The sequence below is a fragment of the Equus przewalskii genome, chromosome 9 (genome assembly GCF_037783145.1).
Source record: "Equus przewalskii isolate Varuska chromosome 9, EquPr2, whole genome shotgun sequence".
Classification (NCBI taxonomy): Eukaryota; Metazoa; Chordata; class Mammalia; order Perissodactyla; family Equidae; genus Equus; species Equus przewalskii.
Window position 1 is genome coordinate 47,115,990 of NC_091839.1, and position 25,861 is coordinate 47,141,850.

General features: G+C 36.3%; 1 long non-coding RNA gene across 8 annotated transcripts in view; it reads right to left on the bottom strand.

Moving 5' to 3' along the window:
• The window catches only part of LOC139073351 (uncharacterized), a 117,514-nt gene that overhangs the window by 22,204 nt on the left and 69,449 nt on the right, over positions 1–25,861 (bottom strand). For 2 of the 8 annotated variants that reach the window (XR_011521982.1, XR_011521987.1), the window contains 2 exons: positions 19,557–19,607; positions 16,991–19,180 (listed from right to left, as the gene is read on the bottom strand). This is a non-coding gene — a long non-coding RNA (uncharacterized lncRNA). Of the gene's footprint in view, positions 1–16,990; positions 19,181–19,463; positions 19,608–25,861 lie in introns of those variants that run through there. The other 6 variants (XR_011521981.1, XR_011521980.1, XR_011521983.1 and 3 more) reach the window with 5 other exon arrangements.

Consider the following 25,861-nt stretch of genomic DNA (forward strand, 5'->3'; position numbering starts at 1 on the left):
CAAGTGGCTGTACCATTTTGCACTTCTGCTGGCAATGTATAACAGTTTCAACTGCACAATATTCTTGTCAGCATAGTGGTATTGAGAGGTTTTTTTTGTTTTTTTGAGTTTTAACCATTCTAGTAAGTGTGCAGTGGTATCTTTACCTTTTTTACGATAAATCCCCCAATATTTCATAGTATATTCTGTCTGTAACTTTAAATTACAATTTCTTACAAAGACAGTTTCTTTTACAGTATAGTTTTTCTTTACAATCCGTGCATCTAAGTACTTTATAAAAGCAAATTAACCCCTATTTTTGCAATTGAAGGGAGAAGATAGCTAAGGACACTGTAGACATCTCATAGCATGGAAATGACTCTATAAATCTTTAGGAAATAACCAGAATTTACTCCTCCAAGATTTTCTTGGAATCACATTCACTTTGAGATTTAATATAAGTGACACCTTTTCCTTTCAGAAAGAACAAACTAACAGACATTGAATATCTTCTAAGTTTGCAATGACAGGTCATCATGGACTTAGATTCCAAGCAAAGAAATTTAAATATTCAAAGTCATAATAAGTTCACTTTCCTTTATGTTTCATCCAGACATGTAATGTTCTGTAGAGAAAATCTTATACGTGAGTGCGTAATTTAATGATTGTAAATAGTTCTAAAGTCTATCGCTTTCTTTGCTTCCAAAAGCACCTTTTAAAAAGAATAATTCAGAAGCCAAAAGACAAACTAAATTGAAATTAGGTGACAGATGCATTGAGAAAATCACAGAACTTGATAACTCTATTGAAATAGTTATAACTAAGGCCGTGTATTCTGAAAAGGAGTTGAGTGGATTGGAAACTCAAATTGGTTGCAAACAGATATTGATATAAATACTGGTAAAGGCTTCATCTGATAAAGCTTCACATATGTAAAAAGATAAAGCTGTAATCTAAAAAGAGATGAAGTGAAGGGCAATCAATATTCATTCTTTTGTTGTGGATTTTGAGAGAAATCCTGAAATAATTGAGCAGGTGACATTAAAATCCTCAACTGTTTTTTAGTCAATGAAAAGAGTGTTAAATTAAGAATAAACTTGATCAGAGATCCAGTCAGGGTACTTTAATATGTTTAGTAGGAGGAAATATAAATAGATTCAGAGACATGTAGATATATTTCATATGTTAAGGAAGCCAGAATTAAAGGAATTACTACTGTTGGGACTCAGGGCTCTCTGGAGATAAGAAAAGTCATTTTAAATTTCACAGGGTTAGTTACAGTGTCAAGATACTGAAGAAAAAAAAGCTTTGCCTATTGAAAGACTTTCTCTCACCTTTAAGACTCGGTTCTTCCCTTTGGATGTCAACCAAGAGAAATTCAGCAAAAATTGAGGCAATAAAAGTTGAGACCTGTGTTGGATTCTGATTACAAGGAAAACATTTAACGACAGTGTAACAGAAGTGGCGGTGGGGGATGGCATCTATGGTAGATAATCACAAAGCCAGACACCTAGGTTAGAATTCTGTCTCTAGCGCTCATATATGCATGACCTGGAAGGGGCCATGTGACATCACATAGACAAAAGCCTCAGGTTTTCATGTGAAATGAAAGTGCCTAAACAGTGGAGCTGAGATGAGGATAAAATGAGAGAACTGATATGAATTTTTTAGAGTATAGTAAGTGCTCAAGCAACATTAGCAGTTTCTACGTTAACCTTTATTATTTCTATACATGTGAGACACTGTCAGGCTGGATATTATCCAGTTTCTTTTATTTGCTTACTGACAAGATTATTTTTGGATTTAAACATAAAATATATACCATGCAACCTGGTGACTATATGTCATACCAGCACACCTACACACAGCATACTAAACTGCTGCAAATTATGAGGCACAATATGATCAAGATAAGCTAAAATCAGTAACTGTCACTTGAATGTTCTGTTCTGTTGTGTTTCTTTTGTTTTACTTTTGTCATATGCGTAACATTCAAACCTAAAATGCTTGAAGTTTGAGATTAGGTCTTATCTTCCATATTGCTGACAGTGTTTCAAGTTAGTTTTTCTTCAATTTTCTTTCTCTTCAAGAATCTGTTTATCAAATATCAACTCTCCAAGTGTTCTCTGATGTCAGCACCTGGTTTTGGGTACAAGCGATATTTTATTTGCCCGTAAAATTAACAAATTTGCAATATACCTAAAAAATTCTTATTTTGTATAGAACATGGACATTCTATGGGTAGAGAGACATATGATGTGAAGATATCTTCACAATGGCCATGTATCAGAGTTTTAACTCATATTAACGACCCTTCTGTAATACATCAATCCATATACTTGCATTAACAAGAGCAGTATTCTGCATATGAATCAAGCATGATTTGATGACAAAAAGATACTTCAGTTCTCAAGGTTCAAATTTAGATAAATAAGTGGTAGGAGATTAGACTAAAACTACAAGGACTCAGGGGACATGTGTTTCACCTATTTCTAATTTTAAAAAGCTACAATTAATACTCAACTAACTATTATATACTATTATACACTATTGGCTATTATCATTAAAATTAATCATATTTTAGTAGCATTTGACAATATGTTTCCATTGGTTAAAATACATTTAACAACAAAGTAACTTGTGGTATTATCTTCTAGTAAATTGTTGTTTCAAAATGGCTTAGCTGCCACATTTTTCATAATTATTTCATATCTCATTTTTCTCTCCATGGTCCTGAAGCATCTTAAAGCAGATTCTGTTGTTTCCTTTGTATTATAGTGTCTCTTCTCCTCATAGAGTGCTTGACTTATACTTTAAATTGACATTCCCCATCACTGGTTGGTATATGTAAGCGATTCAAGGGGATATTTTTGATGGTAAAAGATGGCCATATGGCCCAAGACTAAGTAATGGCTGAATTTTACTCTGCCAATCACTTTCAGCACCACCCTACCTCCTGTCCCCTCCCCACTCCCAACGCAAGGATCTAATGAAGCTATTTACAAAGAAGAGCTGCTGAATAGGAATCAAAGCACAACATTAAAAAGCTACTCAAGTGTTGGGAACATCAGTGCAGACTTCAACCCTAACATCAAGGTTGGGGGTGAAGGTGGCTTGTGGGTAAGGGTCAAGTAAAGCTTTCTATTTACTCTTTTACTCAAATTTAAATCTTGGGCCTATCAGGCTCTGGCTTACTTGGGGGGGAAAAGAGAAATATAGAAAACTAATATGAGTAGAAATTTCTCCTTGCAAGAGGGTAAGATAGACAGTAATAAGAGGGCCATGGTTCATGGTCCTTGCTCATGCCTGGTCTTATCTAGGTCTGATCACTGCATAGATGAACAATGAGCAATAGAGAGAAACACTTGGGTACCACCCGTGAGCACAGTAATCCTACTCACTTAAAATCACAGTCCCATCAGTATTTCATTCTGTATTCATTCTGACCAATCAAATTGGGAGTGTGTCTTTCCTTGAACATGATTTAGAAAGGAAAATGTGTAAGCTTTCTTGATGCATGAGGACAGAAAGGCTCTTTCTTGTTTTCGTGAATTGTTTAAGGACTGTCATCATCTCTCTATATTTTTTAATTAACTTGGAATAAGCCAGTTTTCTTCTAAACAGAAATTAAATCACTAGTTATATTTCTTAATAGGCATATACTACAACCCAAACTCTTAGTATGTTTGTGTTTCTCAAACTGATATGTGAGCCTGGCCTGGTCCAAACAATTCTGGAACTTCCGAATCATCCTGCAGGGCAAAAAGATATTAGGAAGATACAAGCTTTTGCTGTAACAGGCATTTTGTGGCAAACTTAGGTGTTTCTTGTTATACAATAACTATTATCATAATAGAAGAGTAAAATATTGTTGAGATTTCTAATATGATCACATATGATTCAGGTTACTTAGTCTCAAATATAATTTATTATAATATTCAAATATTCCCATCAATCTCAGAATCTTAACATTCCTTACAAAAGGCTCAGATTTGAAAATATGGTTGTCCCAGCTGAGGAAAGTGCTGAGGAGGATGCACATTTTTGGATCCTACATGGCTATATGGTTAAAATCCCATTCACTCCATAAGTTTTTACACATGTGGTGACACTGGGTGTTTTTCTGCCATTTGACTCATCTGTTCACCATAACCCAAAACTTGTAATGTCTGTAGAATGGATGAAGGACTCGGAGGAATGAAAATGGAGCCATGGAAGACAGTGAAAAGAGGGCAAGAAAATTATTGTCTGCTGAACAAAGTGTTAAAGAAAGCAAGCAACAATATGTTTACTACAGGTAAAAGGAATTAAGTTCCTTTACCTTTAGTAATTGGAAAAGTAAGAATGTGTAGACAAAACTTGAGAACAGGATAAACAAGTCATGGCTATTCTATGACCTAGGTGGGGTTAGAAATTGGAAAGTAAAGAATAAACATCAGGGACATAGGGTTAGGGGTAGAGGAGGGGAGAGATGGCATGTCAGGTGAGATGGAACTGAAAGTTTTCTCATCTTTCCCAATGAGTTGATGTGTGCTGATTGTGAGAGAGATAGTGAGCTACTCATGCAGTGCAAAGCAGCCAGGTTGTGTCTTTGAGGGCATAGAAGTTCATGCATGCAGTGAATTTCCAGGAAAGTTAAAATTGTCTAAGCCTAAAAGCAAGGGTATCCTAGTTCCTGAATGCAAAAACGAGCATGTGACAGTTTGTCAGTGGTTAAGGATGAAGTTAGCTCAAGATTGAGGTCATTTAGGAATTCTAGAAATCTATAGGCCATCATGATAGTAACTACAATGATTGTCATAATATATACTATTTCCCCCCATTAAAATTCTTAATATAATTGTGGTATAAGTAAGTAACCAATCAATCAATTGTGGATAAAGAAGTTTAGATAAGCTATTTTCATGTATGAACTCCTAAAGATTAAAAAAAGTATAGATAGTGTAAAAGAACATTTGGTTTTATCATTATATTATAAAATAGATTTAGTAATAAATACTAATGAAGCTGATGGATTTTTGTTTGATCCTATTTACTCTGACAACTGCTTGAAGTATACTAGTGACTGGTCATGTATTGATCTATCCATACACACCATTTGAAATACAACTTGCCTTGGAGAAAGAAGAATAAAATAAACAACAAATTTAGGTTAATAGTTTTATGAAAAAAGTCATACTATAAATGTTGCAAAGAGAGATCTAATGAATATAATCTTGCAGATTGTATGCCTTCCACTGAGACCAAACTGTTGACAGTCAATTATATTTGAAACTTGAATGGTAGTAAAATACCTAAAGTTCATACTGTTGGAGAAGGCCATATGTCACTATTAAAAGCAAGATTGAACTGCAATTACACTACTGTATTGAATTTAGTGTAAGACTACATATCTTTTTTCTTCCATTTTTAATACAGTTTATGAAGAATGAGGAAATTCAAATTTATTAACAAAAGAAGTAAAATAAAGTGATCTCATTCTCTCAACACTACTCTTTTATTGTTTGAGAAATGACTTGAGTCACTCTTGACTAAATCTCTAATATTAAAAATCTTACGGCCTTCTTGAAATTTAAATCACAGATTATAAATTCTTTATAGGAATTAAAGTCTCCTTATGTCATAATTCTGGTTATTTAAAATACAAAACCTACAATGTATTTAATAGTTTATACTTTTGATATTTCCCTAATGCATAGCTCAGTGCCTTTTAATATTTCCTTCTTTAGGTTTTTGGGTTCTTTATGCAGAACTATCGTTAATGAAGACAATTGATTTTTAAAAACTCTTCACTTACTTTATGAATCCAGGAAAATGAACTTTATGAACTCAGGATAAAACACAAATGAATGTTATTCTTTATTTCAATGTCAGAACAATATCTTTGGTCTACCTAACATACATTATGGAACCTACCCTCCCATATTCCATGGAAATTCTGTTTAGTCCTGGCCACCAGCTTACTCTCTTCCCTGTAGTGGGCACATGACCAAGACCTGCCAGTTCTCCATGTCTCAGGCTTAGAATTATTAAGTAATGAGTATGTGGGAGAATCAGAGCCCTCTGGCTGTTGTGCCACTACATGGAGAAAAGAACAATTAAGACATTCGGAGAGAGAGAGGCAGAGCGCTAATGACTTCATTTCAGTAGCCAGATTGACTTTTGTCTGAAGCCAGTGCTACTCCTAGACTTTTCAGTTATGGAAGCCAACGAGTTTCCCATTTTTCTTAAGTCAGTTTGAGTTAATTTTTCAAAGACTTGCATCCAAAAGAGTCCTAATAAATATACTTAAATCGTTTGTTAAGCCTTTTACATGGCAGGCACTTTATGAAGCATAGATAGCCATATATGAATGATGCAGAATCGGTTCTCAAGAACAATTGTGCTTAATAACACTGTCCCAACTGCCCAGGTTTTGTGATAAGTGTAACATGTTGGAAAGAATTTATTACTAAGAGTACTTACATTTTTTATTTACGTAATAATTTTTAATAAATTAATGTTAATTGGAGGATATTCCTATATTTATCTTTTTTCTTGTAAGAAAAGTTGACTCAAATTAAAAATTATAAAATAGTATTCCTCTGCACCTTGTGTACCCACTCCAGAATACCAATACTTTCAGAATTCTCCTGATAGTTCTAGGAGTTCTCAGGTGAGGTTATACCATATTTTATCTTTTTTGTGTGTGTATCCCTTAACCTTTTATCATGGAAATAGATATGTCTTTTGTCTTTTGACCTTCATACTAGCTTTATAGGTAGTTGATCTACTACCTTTACTATATATTTACCTTTATCAGTGATATTTTTTCTTGATAACGTTCTTTTTTTCTTTTCTTTTCTTTTCTTTTCTTTTCTTTTTTTTTTTTTGGCTTGAGGAAGACTGGCCCTCAGCTAACATCTGTACCAATCTTCCTCTATTTTTTATGTGGGATGCCATCACAGCATGCCTTGACAAGCCATGTGTAGGTCTGCGCCTGAGATCCAAACCCACAAAACCCAGGTCATTGAAGTAGAGCATGTAAACTTAACCACTATGCCACCAGGCTGGCCCCAGTTGATAATTTTCTTAATCCTTGTGATCTTTTCTTTTCTGTTTAAATAAATCCCTTTAACATTTCTTGTAAGGCCAGTTTCATGGTCATAAACTCCTATGGTTTTGCTTGTCTGGAAAACTCTCTATATCTCCTTAAATTCTGAATGATAACCTTGCTGAGTAGAGTATTCTTGGTTGTAGGTTTTTTTCCTTTCAGCACTTTGAATATACCATGACATTCCCTTCTGGACTGTAAGGTTGCTGCTGAGAAGCCAGCTGATAGCCTTATGGAGTTTCTTTTGTATGTAATTTGTTGCTTTTCTCTTGTAGCCTTTAGGATTCTCTCTTTATCTTTAATTCTTGATATTTTAGTTATAATTAGTTTTGGTGTGGGTCTCTTTGGGCTCGTCTTGTTTGGTGCTCTCTATGCTTCCTGACCTACATGTCTGTTTCCTTCCTCGGGTTAGGGAAGTTTTCAGGTATTATTTCTTCAGTTAGGTTCTCTGCCCTTTGTCTCTCTCTTCTCCTTCTGAAACACTTATAATACAGATGTTAGTATGCTTGATGTTGTCCCAAAAGTCCCTTAGACTGTCCTCATTCTTTTTAATTCTTTTTTCTTTTTTCTGTTCAGCTTGGGTGATTTCCTCTGCTCTTTCATCCAGCTTGTTGGTCCATTCTTCTGTGTCATCTACTCTGTTGTTGATTCTCTCTAGTGAATCTTTCATTTCCGTTACTGTATTGTTCAGTTCTGATTGGTTCTTTTTTACATTTTCCAATACTTTTTTGAAGTTCTCAGTGTGTTCCTCTATTCTTCTCCCAAGATCGGTGAGCATTCTTATGACTATTAGCTTATACTCTTTATCAGGTAGATTGTTTATTTCTGTTTCATTTAGTTCTTTTTCTGAGGTTTTGTCCTGTTCCCTTGCTTGGAACATATTCCTTTGTCTCCTCATTTTGCCTACTTTTCTATGCCTGTATCTATGTATTAGGCAGATCAGCTCCATCTCCTGATCTTGGAAATGTGGCCTTATGTAAGAGATGCCTTATGGCACCCAGCAAGGTTCTCCCCTTTCATCACCCATGCCAAATGCTCCAGGAGTTTCCCCTGTGTGGGCTATGTGTACCCTTCTATTGTGGCAGCGTTGCTCTTGCTGCGGGCACAGAAGTAGGATAAACTGGCCCCCAGGCCTGCTGGTTGTAAGGCTGAGCCATGTGTGGCTGCTACAGTCACCTTATTGGGTGGGGCAAACCCTGACATGGCTAGCTCCAGGTCTAATGTCACATAACTACTACTGTTTTGCTGTTAAGTGAGTCAGGTTGCCACTGTAGCTAGTTGCTAGACTCAGGAGCTCACAATTGCTGCAGGCCTCTGGTGTGACTCCCTGCAGTGCACAGCTGTTTTCAGCTCTCTGAGGAGTGCAGATCCGTGGGGCTGGCCCCAGATGCAGCAGCATACAATTGTTTTAGGCATTGGAAAGTGGGCAAGATCCCCCATGTGGCTGTTTGAGATGGCCAGCAGCACAAGTCTGCTGTGGGCTGATACACTGCACTATCTGTGGGCCCACATGCCCCATCAACGCATGCCTGCACCTGCCCTGCTGATGTGGACCCACTCATCCTGCTGCAGAGGTCGCACACACCCCACCCTTGCAGGCCCACATGTTCCCTGAAGGCTTGCTGGAGGGTGGGGCAAGTCCCTGGGGAGGCTGCTTGCCCTGGCTGCAATCAATTAGCCAGGTTGCTCTAGTGAGCAGAGCAAGCCCCTGCACTAACAGGCTAAAGGAAAGAATCCAATGGCAGCTGCCCATGTCTGTGTCAGCAAGATTGAACTAGGTCACAATAACGACTGCCACCAGTGTCTCAGTCCTTAGTGGGGTGGGCCAAGCTACTCCTGCCTCTGAGATGTGCTCTGAGCTTAGTAAGTGAGTCTCTTACCAAAGGACTATGCACTTTTCTTCCTGGTGTTTTTGTGTTGGTTTCCAGAACAGGTGAATCTGTGCTTGGGCCCTTTAAAAGTAGGCTTTTCTTTCTCTGAAATATGATAGTTTTTCTATGTGTGTTCCCCATTGGTTTTCAAAGCCAGCAAAGCCAGACACTGGAATCTCATCTTGGTTGTGCTGAATCTAAGAGCTGGGGTCCCTATTGTGGCATAGATCCCCCGCTTAGACCCCCCTACTCCTCTTCCACCTCTGTCAGTGTCGTCCCTTGTTGTGGGGGTTCTTTTTGTCCAGTTTCCAGATCTCTGTTAGAGGAAATCGTTCCACAAGTAGTTGTAGTTTTGTTGTCTGTGGGAGAAGGTGAGTTCAGAGTCCTCCTATGGCACCATCTTCTGACAACAAACCTGCAGAATGTGCCTGGATTCTAGGCACGACAGCTTTAGGTAATTGTACCTCCACCTCAATGCTAGCATATAGATCACCATCTTCCTAATGTCTGGTTGTGAGACCCATTACACTTGGAAGTGCACTAGTTAATACTGGTATAATGTTGAAACAATGTGTCTGCCTCCTTCAGCCTCAATCTATAGGAGAGCGGCTGTGAGAACCAATTTTTTGATTCATATATTAGGAGATGTGGTCATTACCATCACGTTCAACCTTTGACATGGCAACTGGTGCCTACTTCTGATGTCAGAGAACATTCACAGAAAATGGCAAGTGATCAGCACCCGGTTACTCACCTTTGGTACACCTGCTCCTTAATCATAAGCCAGATTCTTGGAAATAATTTATGTCGCTTGCTGCTCTCCATTTAGGAGTGATTTCTTTCCCAAGAGGCACCCCAGGCCTCATGACAGAGACCCATATTGGAAGTTCTCTCAATTCTGTGTCCTGCTGAGACAATGTGCTGGGTCCAAAACTTCTCAGTTCTTGCTTTTTTTCAGAACCCATACATACTCAAAAAGTTATATAACATAGTACCTTAGCAACTGAAGTGAATATGTGCCTTGGTGATTTGTGCCAAAATAAATCCCTAAAAAATCAAAGTTTTTTTTACTTTTTCTCTTCCTCTTACTAAGACCACAGCCCATTCTCCCCCTGGGCTACTTTCAGGCATCCAGCGTATGTCACAATGATCCCACCTGAAAACTGTGTGCCCTGTGCTTCATCTCCTCAACGCCAAAGCTGTAAAGGGACTGATCTGAAAAACTCACCCTGGCTAATGAGGCATGTAACGTGTGCTTAATAGAAATACCTGGACACATTAGGACTATCAAATATGATTTTCAGGCTAGCAATTGGTGGAGGTCAGGGGGCTAGATATTTGGGCAAAGCTTATCTTTCCAACACCACTCAAGTCATACCACATAGTTTCTACCTCTCCTATCGATGACTATACAAAACACTACACATTAAGAAGATTGCAGTTTGAGAACAGATATTTTATTAGAAATCTATGATTTTTCAATGAAACAACACCTTTTCATTTAACTTTAGGTCTTTGATCACGTGATTATTTAAAGAGCAATGTATGTTTTAAGTGTAAGTTTATTACACTTTGAGGTCACTATTTTCTCAGAGATAAATATGTCCAACTTCATAATTAGTTTTTTGAAGTAATGGAACTGAATACACACAAATTTACTTATCATGCATAGTATTAAGAATGAATATAGTTTTCCTATTATGCACTTAGTGACTGTGCTCTGGGGGAATTTGGAGGTGGTGGGCAACATGGAGCAGACACAACAAAAGAGTACCCGGGAGAAACTGAGCTCATTATAGAAAAGTGATAGCAATTAACAGGAGAATTAAATATTTTATAGAATTTGCAATAACTAAAATGTAAGAGTAAAACCTTTGAATTAGCATACAAAAAATCAATAAACTTCATATAAACAAAACAATCAGGAGAGAGAATGGAAGGAAATATTTATAGTAGCAAGAAAAATAATAAAATAGTTAATAGTAAACTTATAACTTAAGCAGAAGTATTCAACCTTATAAGAATAGAACTCTAGATCATTCTTAAAGACCAAAATAGACTTGAACTATTGACAGCTATTCCTTGTTATTCCTTGTAAAATGACTCAACATCACAAAGATGTAGATTTTCTCCAAGATAATATATAAATTAAGTATGATCCCAATAAAAATGCCAAAAATCCTAGACATGTTGATTCTAAATTTCACCTACAAAAAATATACACGAAGTAATATTTAGGCAAACATTTAAAAAGGATGGCAATGAGGCAGTTAGTACTACCAGATAATACCATAAAAACTGGACATCCACAAGCAAAAAATTGAAGATAGACAAACTTTATACACTTCACAAAAATTAACTCAAAATGGATAACTGACTTAACTGTGAAATGCATGACTATAAAACTCCTAGAAGATAACATAGGAGAAAACCTAGATGTCCTTGGGCTTGATGATATATGTTAAAACACGACACCAAAGACATGATCAGTGAAAGAAATAATCAATAAGCCAAATTTCATTAAAATTAAATCTTCTGCTCTGTGAAAGACAATGTCAAGAGAACGGGAAGACAAGCCACAGACTGGGAGAAAACATTTCCAAAAGACACATCTGATAAATGACTATTGTTCAAAACATATAAAGAACTCAACAATATGAGAACAAACAACCCAGTTGAAAAATGGACGAAAGACCTTAACAGACACCTTACCAAGGAAGGTATACAGATGACAAGTAAATATATGAAAAGATACTCTGTATCACATGTCATCAAGGAAATGCAAATTAAAACGAGATATCACTACACACCCTATTAGAATGGCCATGATCTGGAACACTAACAACACCAAATGCTGATGAGGCTGTGAAGCAATAGGAACTCTCATTCATTGTTAGTGGAAATGCAAAATGGTACAACCAATTTGAAAGTCAGTTTGGTGGTTTCTTACAAAACTAAGCATAATCTTAACATATGATCTAGACATCATACTCCTTGGTATTTACCCAAAAGAGTTGAAAACTTTCATCCACACAAAAACCTGCACACATATTTACGACAGCTTTGTTCATAATTTCCAAAACTTGGAGGTAACAAAGATATCCCTCAGTAAGTAAATGGATAAACTGTGGTACATACAGACAATGGAATATTACTTAGTGCTAAAAAGAAATAAGCTATCGAATTATGAAAAGAGAAAGAGGAAGCTTAAATACATATTACTGAGTGAAAGAAGCCAATGAGAAAAGGCTACATATTGTGTTATTCCAACTATATAATATTTTGGAAAACTATGGAGACAATAAAAAGATCTCTGTTTCCAGGTTGGGGAGTGGAGGAGTAGGGATGAATAGGCAGAGAACAGAGAATTTTTAGGACAGTAAGAATACTCTGTATGACATTATAAGAATGGATTTATATAATTATAAATTTGTCCAAACTCATAGAATATACAACATCAAGAGTAAAACCTAAGGTAAAGTATGAACTTTGGGCAATAATGATGTGTGAGTATAGGTTCATCAGTTGTAACAAATGTACCACTCTTGAGGGAGGCTATGCATGTGTGATGGCAGTGAAGACATGGGAAATCTCTATACCTTCCTTTCAATTTTGTTGTGAATCTAAAACTGCTGTAAAAGATAAAGTCATATGTGTATATATTATATATATAACTTTATAGATATATATATATAAAGTCCTTTTGTATTATAAAGTTCTTCCTTTCAAAACAGCATGCCACAGATCCATGAGCACACTGACAGGCCAACAAAACAGTATAGAAAGCCCAGAAAAGATCCAAGTACAAATTAAAATTTAGTATATGTTAAATATGGTATCTTAGCCCACTAAGAAAAATATAGTCATTTTAAAACACAGTGTTGGAAAAACTGGGTAGTTATTTGGAAAAGAAAAAAATTTGATTCATTTTTTATAACATACACCTGAAAATACTCTGCATAGATGAACAATCTAAGTGAGGAGCATATGCTTAGTTTTCCTTATAACGTGGGCAAAGACAACTTCCAATTATGTCTCAATATCCAGCAGCTATGTAAAAGAAAATATTCATAAATTCAAGTTCATTAAAAATTCTAAAAATTAAAAGGCAAACTGGACAAAAAATATTTGCAACTTACATCACAGAAAAAATGCTAATCTCTTTAAGAGTACTTAAAAATAAAGGGAAAATAACATGGAAAATGATCAAAAGATATGAAAAGGCAGTTCCTAGAAATATACAAAAATGATGCTTAAACATAAGAAAAGGCACTCTAATCCACTAGGAATGCAAACTAAAACTACAGCAATATGCCATTTCTTACCTATCAGACTGGCAGGAAATCAGAGCCCTGAAAGCACATTCTATTGGCTAGACTTTGGAAATGAGATTCTCTTGTAGCTGCTGATGGGAACATGTGATGGCAAAACCCCTATGGAACAAAAGGTGGCTACATCTAACAAAATTCTATGTACTTTTACACTTTGATCTAGAAATTCTACTTCTAAGGCTCTACCCAGGATATACAGGTATAGAAATACCAAATAATATACACGTTATTCATTGCAGCATATATTTGAAATAGCAAATTTTTGATATAAACTAAATGCTCATGCATAGAAGACAGATTAAATAATTTATGAAATAGCCACACAATCGAGTACTATCCAGTCATATAATAAAAAGATAATTAGCTATGAACTTATGGGAAGTATTTCCAGGATATATTATTGGGTGAATATAGTATGATACTCTTTGTGTAAGAGTATAGGGGAAATCATATATTTGTACACATTCTCAGAGTCATTCTCTGTATAATGACGTTTCCGTCAACAATGGGCCACATATACGATGGTGGTCCCATAAGATTAGTATCATAGAGCCTAGGTGTGTAGTAGGCTATTACCTACTAGGTTTGTGTAAGTACATAGAGGAGGAAGAAATTTTTCTCTACGCTTCTAGGTTTTTCTGGCTGGTCTAAGAATTAAACTGGCATGAGACATATTAATAGAAAACAAACAAAAGTTTAATAACATGTATACATGGGAGAAACCTAGGAAAACTAAGTAACTCACCAAAATGGCTGAAGTCCTCACCTTAAATATCATCCTCAGCTAAAGACAAAAGAAGATGTTGAGGGTGGAAAGAGTCGGGGATTTCCAAGAGAAGAAAGGCAACTTACACATGGTGGGAAAGGAGAAATCAATTGGAAAACAAGTGTTTTGGCCACATGGAAACAGAACACAGAGGGGAGCCCAACAAACAGGCTTTTCTAAGTTCATCCCTGTCTACCACCAGTTCATGTCATGCTAAGGTGATAGCTCACTTCCTGATACAGGTTTTTTAATCTGTATTCTTTTAGGCAGTTAAGGAGGAGGTAACAAGTAAAACCTCCAAAGTCTTTTGTTTTTAAAAAACAATCAGCCTAAAATGATCATCATGTTAAAGAGACACATTTTGGGGTGGGAAATTTTATTCCCCTGCACTATATTCTATGATGCTTGCACAACGATGAAATCGCCTAACACATTTCTCAGAACCTATCCTGGTCCTTAAGTGACACATGACTATGTACATATATATATTCTTATTATATATGTTTATATAATATATGGAATGTAATGTATTACACACACAGAAAGGATAAACAGTAAATAATGAAAATGGTTAAACAGTTAATTATGCAGGTGAGTATGAAGAAGATGGGAAGGATGAAGGGGCGGAGATAGCCTCTTCATAGATGAATGGCAACTAATAAATGTGGAAAGAATGATATAATTAGAAAAATAAGCCATTTTCAACCTCTGATATAAAAATTGAGTCAGACAAGCATTATCAATAGATGCTGAAACTATTGTGTGAAGAGTTTTGGAAAACAGGATATTCCTACGTCGTCAAGATACAACATGAGAGATTACTTGTTAATTACTAGTGGGAAAAAATGGTTCTTTGCAACTAAAAGATTTGGTGGCCAAACTTTGTATCACCAATAGTAGGACAAGCTGATACAATGTTCTTATTTACGTGAAACAGAAACATGCAATAACACCTATGTACTACTCTTGCCAAAAGTCTATTCATGTGGAAAAAATAAGAAAAGGCAAAAATGGAATGCATTCTTACAGACCAAAGTCCTAGAATCATTGAAAAATTCAATATTATGGAAAAAATAAAAGACAGGGAGGCAGCTTAACATTGAAAGAAACTAAAGAGACAAAACCACACATAATTTGCCAACCATAATCGGATCCTAGGCTTTTACAAAGAAATGCTAAAAGGCATTTTAAAAACAATGAGTACGTATGAATATGGAAGGCATATTAGGTGATATTTTTAAACTAGTGTTAATTGTTTTTAGATGTGACATCGATATAGTGTTTATATGGAAGAATGTTCCTATTCTTAAGAAATTCATGTCAATGTATTTATTGGAGAAATTATGAAATGACTGTAAATTACTTTCAAAAGGTGCAGCAAAAGAAAAGATATGTACATGTATTTAGAGAAAGAAAACAATTTTGGAAAAAGTACTGATGTGAAAATCTAGCTAGGTACAGGCTGCATAGATGCTTATTATAAAATTCCTTCAACATTTCCCTAGGTTTGATTTTTTTTCAAAAATAGAAACGTAAAAATAGTAAAACCTCTTATTGGAATTGCTAACTTGATAATATAGCCTGTTTTTTTTAAATATTAAAATACAAAATAGAAGAAATTTATCCCATTAATCTACATCCAAATGAGATTTTTCTAATACAGTCCTAACATACATGTTCCTCCATCCCTGCCCCCCACCCACCATTTGCTGAAATCCCTGTAGAGGACACGATTGCAAAGTAGAAACTTAAGTTGAGAGACTTCACAAAAATTAAACCATTTCTGAAATATTTTCTTAAGCGTTTTACTCGAATATAGATGTTAAGGGAAAGTCAGATGGCAAAATATTCATCTCCAAATGCTTCAAGCTGCCTTAGGAGCACTGTGTCTTTCAGGGATTGGAATTGTAAGAGAAAGAAAAAGAAGGTCTAAAACCAATCATAACTGGATTTTGATGGGTCATCTGACAGTATCAGAACTTGGTCTTGCCCTCTCCATCTCTTAGCTCTGCTTTCCTTTTTATTGGTGGAGTTATCCGGCTGGCTCTCCGCTCACGCTGACCGAGTGTATGCCAGCAGCTGGAGTCTTACTCCCATCCTCTCACAACTTGAATAGCTGGAGATAGTTTCCCTTCTCCACTGAGGTTCTCTCTTGGATCAAATACCGACCCTGAAGAAACCCTCATGGCCAGGGGCAGACAGGCTCACATAGCCCACATCTAAGAGAGGAGTAAGATCATAGAACCTAGGCTACTTGAACTGAAAGCACAGAGAATGTTTCCCAAAACAAAGTTTCCATAAAGTTAGAAGTGGGAATGAGTTCTGGGCAGGCAAAACCAGTAGCTGTCAACTACCAGCACCATAGCCATTTCTAGACCGCTGAATTGCAGACTTTATTTTATTTTCTTCACACTTTGTGACTCCAAGTAAGCTACATGAAGAATTTCTGGAGATTTTAGTTTTCTCCTCTAATCAGTATTTTCCTATATATTTTTATTTTTATAGAATGAACTATCTTTGATTACAAATGTCTTGACTTCACATTCATCTTTATTGAGCTGAGCGCATTTGATACTTGGTGTGGTTCATTATAAATTATACATCTTTTCTGTATTAATTTGTTTCTCATTACTTTTTATGTTATTCAATTTCTAGTCATATTTCTACAAAGTTAAATTAATATTAAGGATGAGATACTAACCTCCAAAGCAAAGAGACTCTGATTCAAGGATGATTCATTTTTAATAGAGAACAAAGTTGTCACAGTAATACATTAATTTTCTGGAGCATAAGGTGCCTTTTACTCTAGTAGCAACATATATCCATCACTTGTGCCCTTCATTAGTGAGATAAAATAGTTCTTGATAAGCACGAAAGAGCACCATGTTATAAACTACCACATTTATACACAACATAAAATGAACTGAAAATATGAAAATCATCTCATAAATACAAGTTTTATACTCTCTTTATTAGGGTTAAAAAAACCAATGTACTTAAGAATTTATTATGATTTTCAATAATCCATATATACTAAGTACTGATCCATTGGATCCTTCTGAATCTTTCATTTTATAGAAGTATATCAAGCAACATTTCTTTCAGCACAAGAGAATCCTAAAATCTCAAAGGCTTGCAAGACCATTTACTTCTTACTCACATTCACAAATGTGAAGGTTGGCTTCAGCTTGGCTGGTCTTTGCTGGATTTGGTTGGCTGCCACTGGGTCTTACTGTGCTTGGCTTTGCTCCATGTGTTTTCTTATTCCAGGACCCAGGCTAAATGATCAACCACCACTACAACACACTGTTGTAAGGGTAGAAGGCAGAAGTTCAAGGTGACTGATAGAAACGTGAAATACTTCTAACAGCTTCAGACAAGTTGTGGCATCTATTACATCTGTTCACATTCCATTGGCCAAAACAAGTCACATGTCAAAGCCAAAAATCACTGGGACATGGAATCGCATTTCTCCCAAGACTGGGAGCAGGTATAAGTGAGTAGGTGGTGAACATTTGGTGATAAATAATATTCTCTACCACAGCAGGTAACCAAGAAGCTGACTTGTTTTACTATGCTTGGAGTAGAGAGACAACTATTCACCCACCTATTAATTTAGGCACACATTGTTTGAATGTCCCCTGTGGGTCAGGTCCTTACTAAGTGCTCCCTTGTCATGTGAATTAACAACACTAGAAAGAAATAGAGAAACATACAAATGATCCCCATTAAGGCGTTTCCGTTTTTTTAGGCCAGGGGTTGACAAATGTTTTCTGTAAAGGGTCACATATCAAATAAATTAAAGTCTGGGTCACACACAGTCTCTGAGGTTGCTTCTTCTTTTTTCTTTCTCCCTCCCTTCTTTATCTTCCTACTTTTTCTTCTTCTGACAATTCTTGAAATATAGGAAAAAAGTCGTAGCTTTCAGATTGCATAAAAATGGACCACCAGCCAGATTTGGCCCTGCCTTAAGGAAATACAAGAGGTAACTCATGTAAAACTACTCCTATTAAACAAATTGTTATCATTTCAAATAAGGTCACATACTTTAGTTTGATTAACCTATAAATCTATAAACTAATATTCTTTTAGTTTGAAAAATCCCAATAAGTGAGAGAACAATATAGAACCTCTATATCAAAAAAATACTTACGACAGAGACTATATGATGACGACAAATACATTTCCCATAGTTGCTCAGTCTTACTCTAGTGGATATCGTTGAAACATTAGCTCATGCTCAACTTTTCACACCGAGTCTGCACTTGTGTGATGGTTTATTTTGAACTCAGAATAATGAAGATAAGTGGTATAGTGTGTAAGGGCATGAACTGAGTTCAGGTCTTGGTTCTGTCATTTTTCAGCTGGGTGGAGCATGTCTATAATAGCTAATTTATGGTCTTTGATAATCCCAATATCTGTGTCATCTTGCAATTGCATTTTTCCTTATGATTTGAATATTCTTGATTCTTTGTAGACTAATTTGGGACTAATAATTAATTTTTAATATTATGTTACAAGACTTTGGGTCTTATTTAAATTCTAAGGAGGAGATTGATTTTTGATGTTTTTACTAGGCAATTGACCAAGTTAGGTTGGGGCTACAAGTTCCAGCTTGTTTTCTGTGGATTCTTATTCCAACGTCAGTTCAATTTTTCAAAGCATTTGCAGTGCTATTCAGATGAGCCCCACATTTGTGCCACCTAGCGGCCAATCTTGGAATGGGTGGAAGTTTACCCTGTAGCTGTCTTCTCAAAACCTTCAACAGGCTGTTTCAAGTGAGATCTGTGCATGTGCAGTTTGCAGGTGAGCCCAGCAGTTGATATACAATTAATGGGATTGCCATCAAACTTTCTTTTCTGTGATCTCCCCGACACTTTCTACCTCCCTGGGTCTCCCTTTCCTGTTCTTTTACAGGAAACCTAACTCCTTGCTCTTCCAGACACATCCTAGAAACTATGTTTGCATTCAGGACCAAGTGGTGGTACGATAGACAGAGAAAAAATGCAATAAGGATTTGCTTCACGCTCTCAGGACCCCAGTTCCTCTCATCAGAAAGGATTCCCCCGCCTCAGATAGTAGGGCCCAGGTGGCTATCTCTGTGTATCTTCCACACCACCACCACAGCATTGCCTGGGGGCTGAAGCAGGAGAGAATGAAAAAATAAAAACAAAATAGATCATTAGGCCATTTCTCCAGCTTTTTCCTATGCTTAGTAGTTTCTTTCTTGTCCTCAGATCAGAAAGAATGTTTCTCATGGAGCTCTTTCTGTCTACTTGAGGTATGCATTTATAGATTTGGGTTTGCTTTTAGTACAGATTGGGTGATACCAGACGTAAAAAAAAAAAAAAAATCATAAACTCGCCAATGGGTCTGCAGAAATTTGAATTCTGAAATTTTAATCTCTTTCACCCCCAATCTACCTGGTTTTTAGGACCCTCAGATTGCAGCTCCATGCTGTCTGTCCAGGATGTAGAGTTGCATTCAGTGGAAGAGTCTAGGTGAAGTATACTTACTCAGCTTCCCCAGGATCTGAGCTCCAAGTTCCTCAATAATTGTAAATGGGCCTGGACAGAATGAAATGAAATGAAGGCTGTTAGAGTGAGGAAAGTGAAGGGAAAGTATTAGAAACAGTAATACGATTCCAGGTAGGAGGTCACAGGAGGAGAGCACCCGTGTGGTGCTCGTGAATTGGCTGGAAAAGCAGAGTTGGGAACCTGAAAGGGTGCATCTCAGAAGGTAAGCTGGGCAATGACTATTTCAGTCAACATTTCCATTGAATGTTTCAGTCAGCATTCAATCTGGCACAACCAATGTTTCTTCTAGTGAACATCTTTAGAGCTCTTAAGACTCTCCATTGCTGCTTGTAAAACTTGATGTAAAGTCAAAGGCTGTGGTAGAGGATTTCAGTCATATTCTCTTACTCTATTTGATATCTCTCAGTATAAATAAAATAATAAACATACTGTGTGTTACAAGGACAGAAGGAAGGAAAGAAACAGAATAGTGACTTTAAAAGGTCCAAGTCTTGGGGCTGGCCCAGTGGCTGAATGGTTAAGTTCACACGCTCTGCTGCAGGCAGCCCAGGGTTTCGTCGTTTCAAATCCTGGGCACAGACATGGCACTGCTCATGGAACCACGCTGAGGCAGCGTCCCACATGCCACAACTAGAGGGACCCACAACGAAGAATATACAACTATGTACTGGGGGGCTTTGGGGAGAAAAAGAAAAACAATAAAATCTTCAAAAAAAAAAAAAAAAGTCCAAGTCTTGGGGCAGCCCAGTGGCTGAGTGGTTAAAGTTCGCGCGATCCGCTTTGCAGCTTAGGGTTTCACCTGTTCGAATCCTAGGCGCGGACATGGCACCGCTCATCAGGCCATGTTGAGGCAGCGTCCCAACATGCCACAACCAGAAGGACCCACAACTAGAATATGCAAATATGTACTGAGAGGATTTGGGGAGAAAAATCGGAAAAAAGAAGATTGGCAACAGTTTTTAGCACAGGTGTCAATCTTAAAAAAAAAAAAAGAGGTCCGAGTCAACTAACGTGAAGAGAACAAATGTTAAAGTGATCAATAAATAAGTAATAACACTCATCAAGACATAAAATTTGAGGCTCAAACACAAATTTGACAATGTTCTTTCATCAAGCACCGTCCAGTAATGCCAAGTCATCTCATTTGAAAGTGCTTCACTTTAGTTTCAAAACATCTCAATAACTGGCACTTTGCTATTGGAAGAACAGGGAAGATCTCTGTTTCAATATTTGCATACGTCAGAGTCTTCCTGGTTCTTGACCTTCTTTTGGTTAATCTCTCTGAGACAGGGGCTCATATGCTATCAATGTCATTTTCAATGTTCCAGCATTAAAAAAACTATGGCAATTTTCCCAAGCAAAAGGATGGTCTTCTTGCCTGCCCGTGCAAACCCAGTGTGAAATTCAACAGGAGAGAGATATCTCAAAGGGCGCACAGAGGAGCTGCAGAGACTTACTCTGCATGCACTTCTAAATCCTAATTCATGATGCGTCTATGAAAAATTGCTGGCCTTTTAACAAGATATTCAGTGAAAATTGATTTTGCCTTATTCTTTGATAGTTGTAAAAGATTTTTGGTGGCCCTTTGTGGTTACCCTTTTTGTTTACTGCACTTAAACTTTGAAGGAATTGACTTCTTTGAGCCGAATTTGGTAAAGTTTCTTTTGTCAGCACTAACATACTGCAAGGTCAATTGCAGATTGGTCTAAAAATAATAAAACTAAGTGGTTCCTGAAAAGGATTTAAATTGACATAAACTACTGAAGTTCTATCTAGATCTACTAGATTATGGGGATATTTTTAAATATATTTTCACAAGAATTTCATTCAGACTTACCTTAATCTATTTTTGAAAGCCATGAGATATATAAACATGTTTATAGATGCAAGTGTTTAAAAAACTGGTATCTGTGAGAGCCTTAAAAAATAACAGTAATAGCAACTTGGCACATTTATATACCCTGGCAATAATGAACAAATCCATTTATTTGTAAATATTTCACCTTTGAGGTCTTGCCCTTTTGCCATACAGACATAATTTGAAGACTCTAAATAGACAGCAATTTAATCACAGATATATTCCAGCTGCCAGCTAGGAATGATATTTCCTGTTGTCTCTCTTTTTCTTTTTCTCCTCTCAAAGATATACCAAGCATAAGAAAAACTTCCAGATGTCGCAAATTGCAACCCTGATAAACACAGCGTGGTCTGAAGAACAGATGGAGGTGTCTGAGGCTCACTGCACTCGCTGATTCTCTTCTTTCCCTGTGTGATTCCCACAAGGTGATTGTCAATGAACCCAGATGCTGGCTCTGCAGCGGCCGCCCAGAGCTGCACCTCTCTCTGCGTCCTCTACTCTGTGCAATAATTTTGAAAACATTTAGGCCCCGCTGAGCATGTGTTTTTGTTTTTGTTTTAAGATTACTCAGAAGTGAAATGAAATGGGCTCTGAAGATAATGGATTAAATTTAACAGGGAAACAAAGATAATTTTTTTCCTGAGGCAATATTAGCATTTTGTCCAAGCACAAGCAGGAGAGCTTGGTGACTATCTAGGATGCAAGTTGAGGCGAATTCCAAGAGACTGAAGAGACTTTAATGATGATGATATTCTAAGACACAAACCTAAAGGACAAATCTTCTTGAGAACAAGAATTTTATATACATCTAGTCCACTTGAGACCTAGTCTACCACGTGAAGCCTTAGAGTGGGCATTTTGGAGTCAGATGATTTACATGTGAGGATGGAGAAAAATTGAGAGTAAATTGAATAGTGTTAGACCAGAGACCCCAAGGAGTCAACCAACATTATAATTGGAGCAATCAAGGAACAATATGTTATTGACCAAAGAGATATCTGGGTCAAGACAGCATATTCACTTTTTAATACTACAACCTGTTTCAAACATACAAATTTAACAAATGCTAGCTAGATAGACACCCAGAGAAGGTGAAACTGAAGACAAGTCATGATTCAGCAGATTTATTTCCCTGCACATACTTCACAGGACACATGAAATGTGGCACACATAAGGAGGTGAAGTAGATTTGTTGTCAATCAGCAATTATTCGCTAATTTTATGTTCTATAAAGTCATGAAAGACAGAACAGGGGATTAGAGGATGGATTTGAAAACTTTCTTACTATCTCAAAGCAACTAACACTCTGATTTGGGACCTAAGACATACGCACAAGAGACAGTAGCATCCTAGTAATAGGAAAAAAAGGACTTTTGTACAAATAAGAAAGTAAGTGTCTTATTAAGGGTAAAGATCGTATCTTTCTTATGGATATAATGGCTCAAGTGTTAATCATTATTAGGTGACTAATAAATATTCATTGAATAAGGTGAAACACAAAACAGTCTGGATTAGAGTAAAATTCTCTTAAATCAGTACTTCAAGGAGCAACGGTTATGATTTGGCAGAAAAAAATGGGACCGAAGTCCATGTGGGAGAAATTGATAGAAAATAAAAGGCAAATTATGCATAGCATTTAAGTTTGCAATGCCTAAAAAGTACAGACTAAACCACCGACTTTAAATTCAAGACCATGGGCAAAGGGAGGTACTGTAAGTTTCTTTACGTGACTAATTAAGTATAAATGTTATCTAAGGGAAAGCATTCTTGGAGCCACAGGTAGCCTTAGTGTAATAGGAATGAATTAAGGCAGAAAAACTATTTGAAGTCTCTTGTAGATATCCCAGCATTAGCTGAAGAAGGACTAGAGTAGACTATGGGAAAGAAATACATTGATCAGACATAGTCTGAGAATTGACTTACACGTGAAAATTGAGAAAAACAATAAAAGTAAAGAGTACTAGAATAGAGACATCAAGTAGTCAATTAATATCCTTGGAGGAAACAAGGAAAAATGTGTTACTGGCTGGGGAGATAGCTGGGACAAGACAGCACACTGAATTTTTAATATTATAACTTGTTTCAAGCGTATGGATTTAACAAACATTATAATTTTGCCATATGTCTTTATATACTTCTCTTTTAAATAAATAAAACAATACAGATGCTTTTGAACTCCCTTCACTCCGTTCGCTTCTTCCCATGATCAAAGTCAGGCACTAGTTGATTCATCCAGCTATGGTCTATGTTTTTACACGTTTATTAAATCTCTGTGATCCCATAAAGAATTGATTGTGGTGTTTAAAATTTACCTAAATGTTTCAATTTGCAGCTTACTGTTTTAAACTCAGCATTTTTGGTTTCCCATGTAAACATCTGTAATACAACTTTCTCATTCATTCGCTCAGGTTCAGTCACTGTGATTGATTTATTACTTTACGATATCTTTGGTCATAAAGAAGTTTTCCAGTTTAATGTCTAACATCTATTCTTATAGAGTTTGTACTTTGAATGTCTTGTGTAAGAGATTCCTTTTTGCCTTGAAGTAAGTGTTTCTTATTTTTATTTATTTTGTTTTGCTGTTTTAAATTTACCTCTAAAATTTGGGAGCAGAACAGAAATTTATTTATAGTATGTTGTATGAGTTAGGGATGTAATTTTCTGCTTTTCAAGATGGATGACCAATTATCCATTTATTAAACAGTCAATATTTTCTCCAATTTCCTTTTCATTCTCAGTCATGGAGAGAAAGGTATACTCATGTTATTTTCAACTACTGTATTTTCTTGTAGAATCGAGAAATGACTTTGTATTAGTAACGATCCTGACATAACTCCAGTTTGATTCTTCCACAGTCCATCAGGTGAGGTTAGAGTATGTGGCCAGGGTCTGATGAGTCTTGTTTAGCAGGGAACAGTGAAAAGCCCACATTTTACACTAAAAATAATAGGAGACCATTGTAGAATTTAATAAGAACACTTGCATAATTTTACTGATATTAAAAATTAAGTATAGCTGCACAGTGGCTGGATAGGTGGCAGAGCATCAGAAGAGAGATTAGGAAGCTCTGGCCTTCAACGAGTCAGAAGGTGGGGTGAGGTGAGCCTAGAGTGGGTCCTACAGATGTGAAGATGCATAACATCCATAAAGAATATGCATAGGAGAAAGCGGTCGGCAAGCTATAGCCTGTGAACCAAATCCAGTGTACTCTTATTTCTGTAAATCAAGTTCTATTCAAACACAGCCACATCCATTCATGTAGCTATTGTCTATGGCTGCCTTCACACAACAGGGGCAGAGTTGAGTATTTGTGACCAAGACTCTTTGGCTGGCAAAGCCAAAAATATTTACTATCTGAACTTTGGCAGAAAAAGTTGCTGAGCTCTCTTTGGATATATCAAACTCGTAACTATAGCTAACCCTGTCTCCGCTTTCTTTCAATGCCACTCCATCATATGGAAAGTTTGCATATATCTGTGGTGATGATTTTTCCTCCCACTGATGTGTTTGTTATCCTTGAACCAATACCACTTTTTATTTTTATAACATCATAATAAATATTAAGATCATCACATGTTAATATCTACCATAATTTTGCTGGTATTTTGATTGGATTATGTTGAATTCATGGATTAATTTTGGGAAATGTGACATATTTATGACATTGAAGCTTCTCATTCATGAAAAAATAAATCTAACCATTTACTTTGTCCTGACTTCATATTCTTCAAAATCTTTTTATTATTTTCTACATAAATGACTTCTATTATATTTGGCTAGATTTATATATAGATTATAACTTTAGTTGCTATTTTTAACTGGGTCTTTTTAAGATTTCCATTTTTATTTGACTTTTACTGGTGAATAGAAACACCATTGATTTTTGCATTTTATCCTGTGCATATCAAATTGTAGAACGCCCTGAGGAGTTCTAATAGTTTGCATTTTGGTTCTTTTTGATTGTCTATGTAAGCAATGTTATTGTTATAAAAATGTGTTACTTTATAAGAATCATGACTTTGACTTAGTTTTATTTACTTATTGCACTGGATAGAATTGCACGTCCACTATAGTAGTCACCAGCCATGTATGGCTATTTAAATTTGTTAATTAAATTCAAATAAAATTAACTACTTGGTTCCTCAATTGCTATAACCACATTTCAAGTGCTCCACAGCCATGTGTGTCTACTGACCACCATATTGGACCACACAGAAATAGAACATTTCCATCACCACAGAAAGTTCTACTGGAGAATCTCAGGCTAGAAACTCCAGTATGGTAAGGCAGAGAATAAGTTGGTAAACAGATGTACATATATGATTTCTGACTGCATTCATTTTGTATTGCTGCATAACAAATTATCACAAACTTTTTGGCTTAGAACAACACAAATTATTATCTCACAGTTTCTGCAGGTCAGATG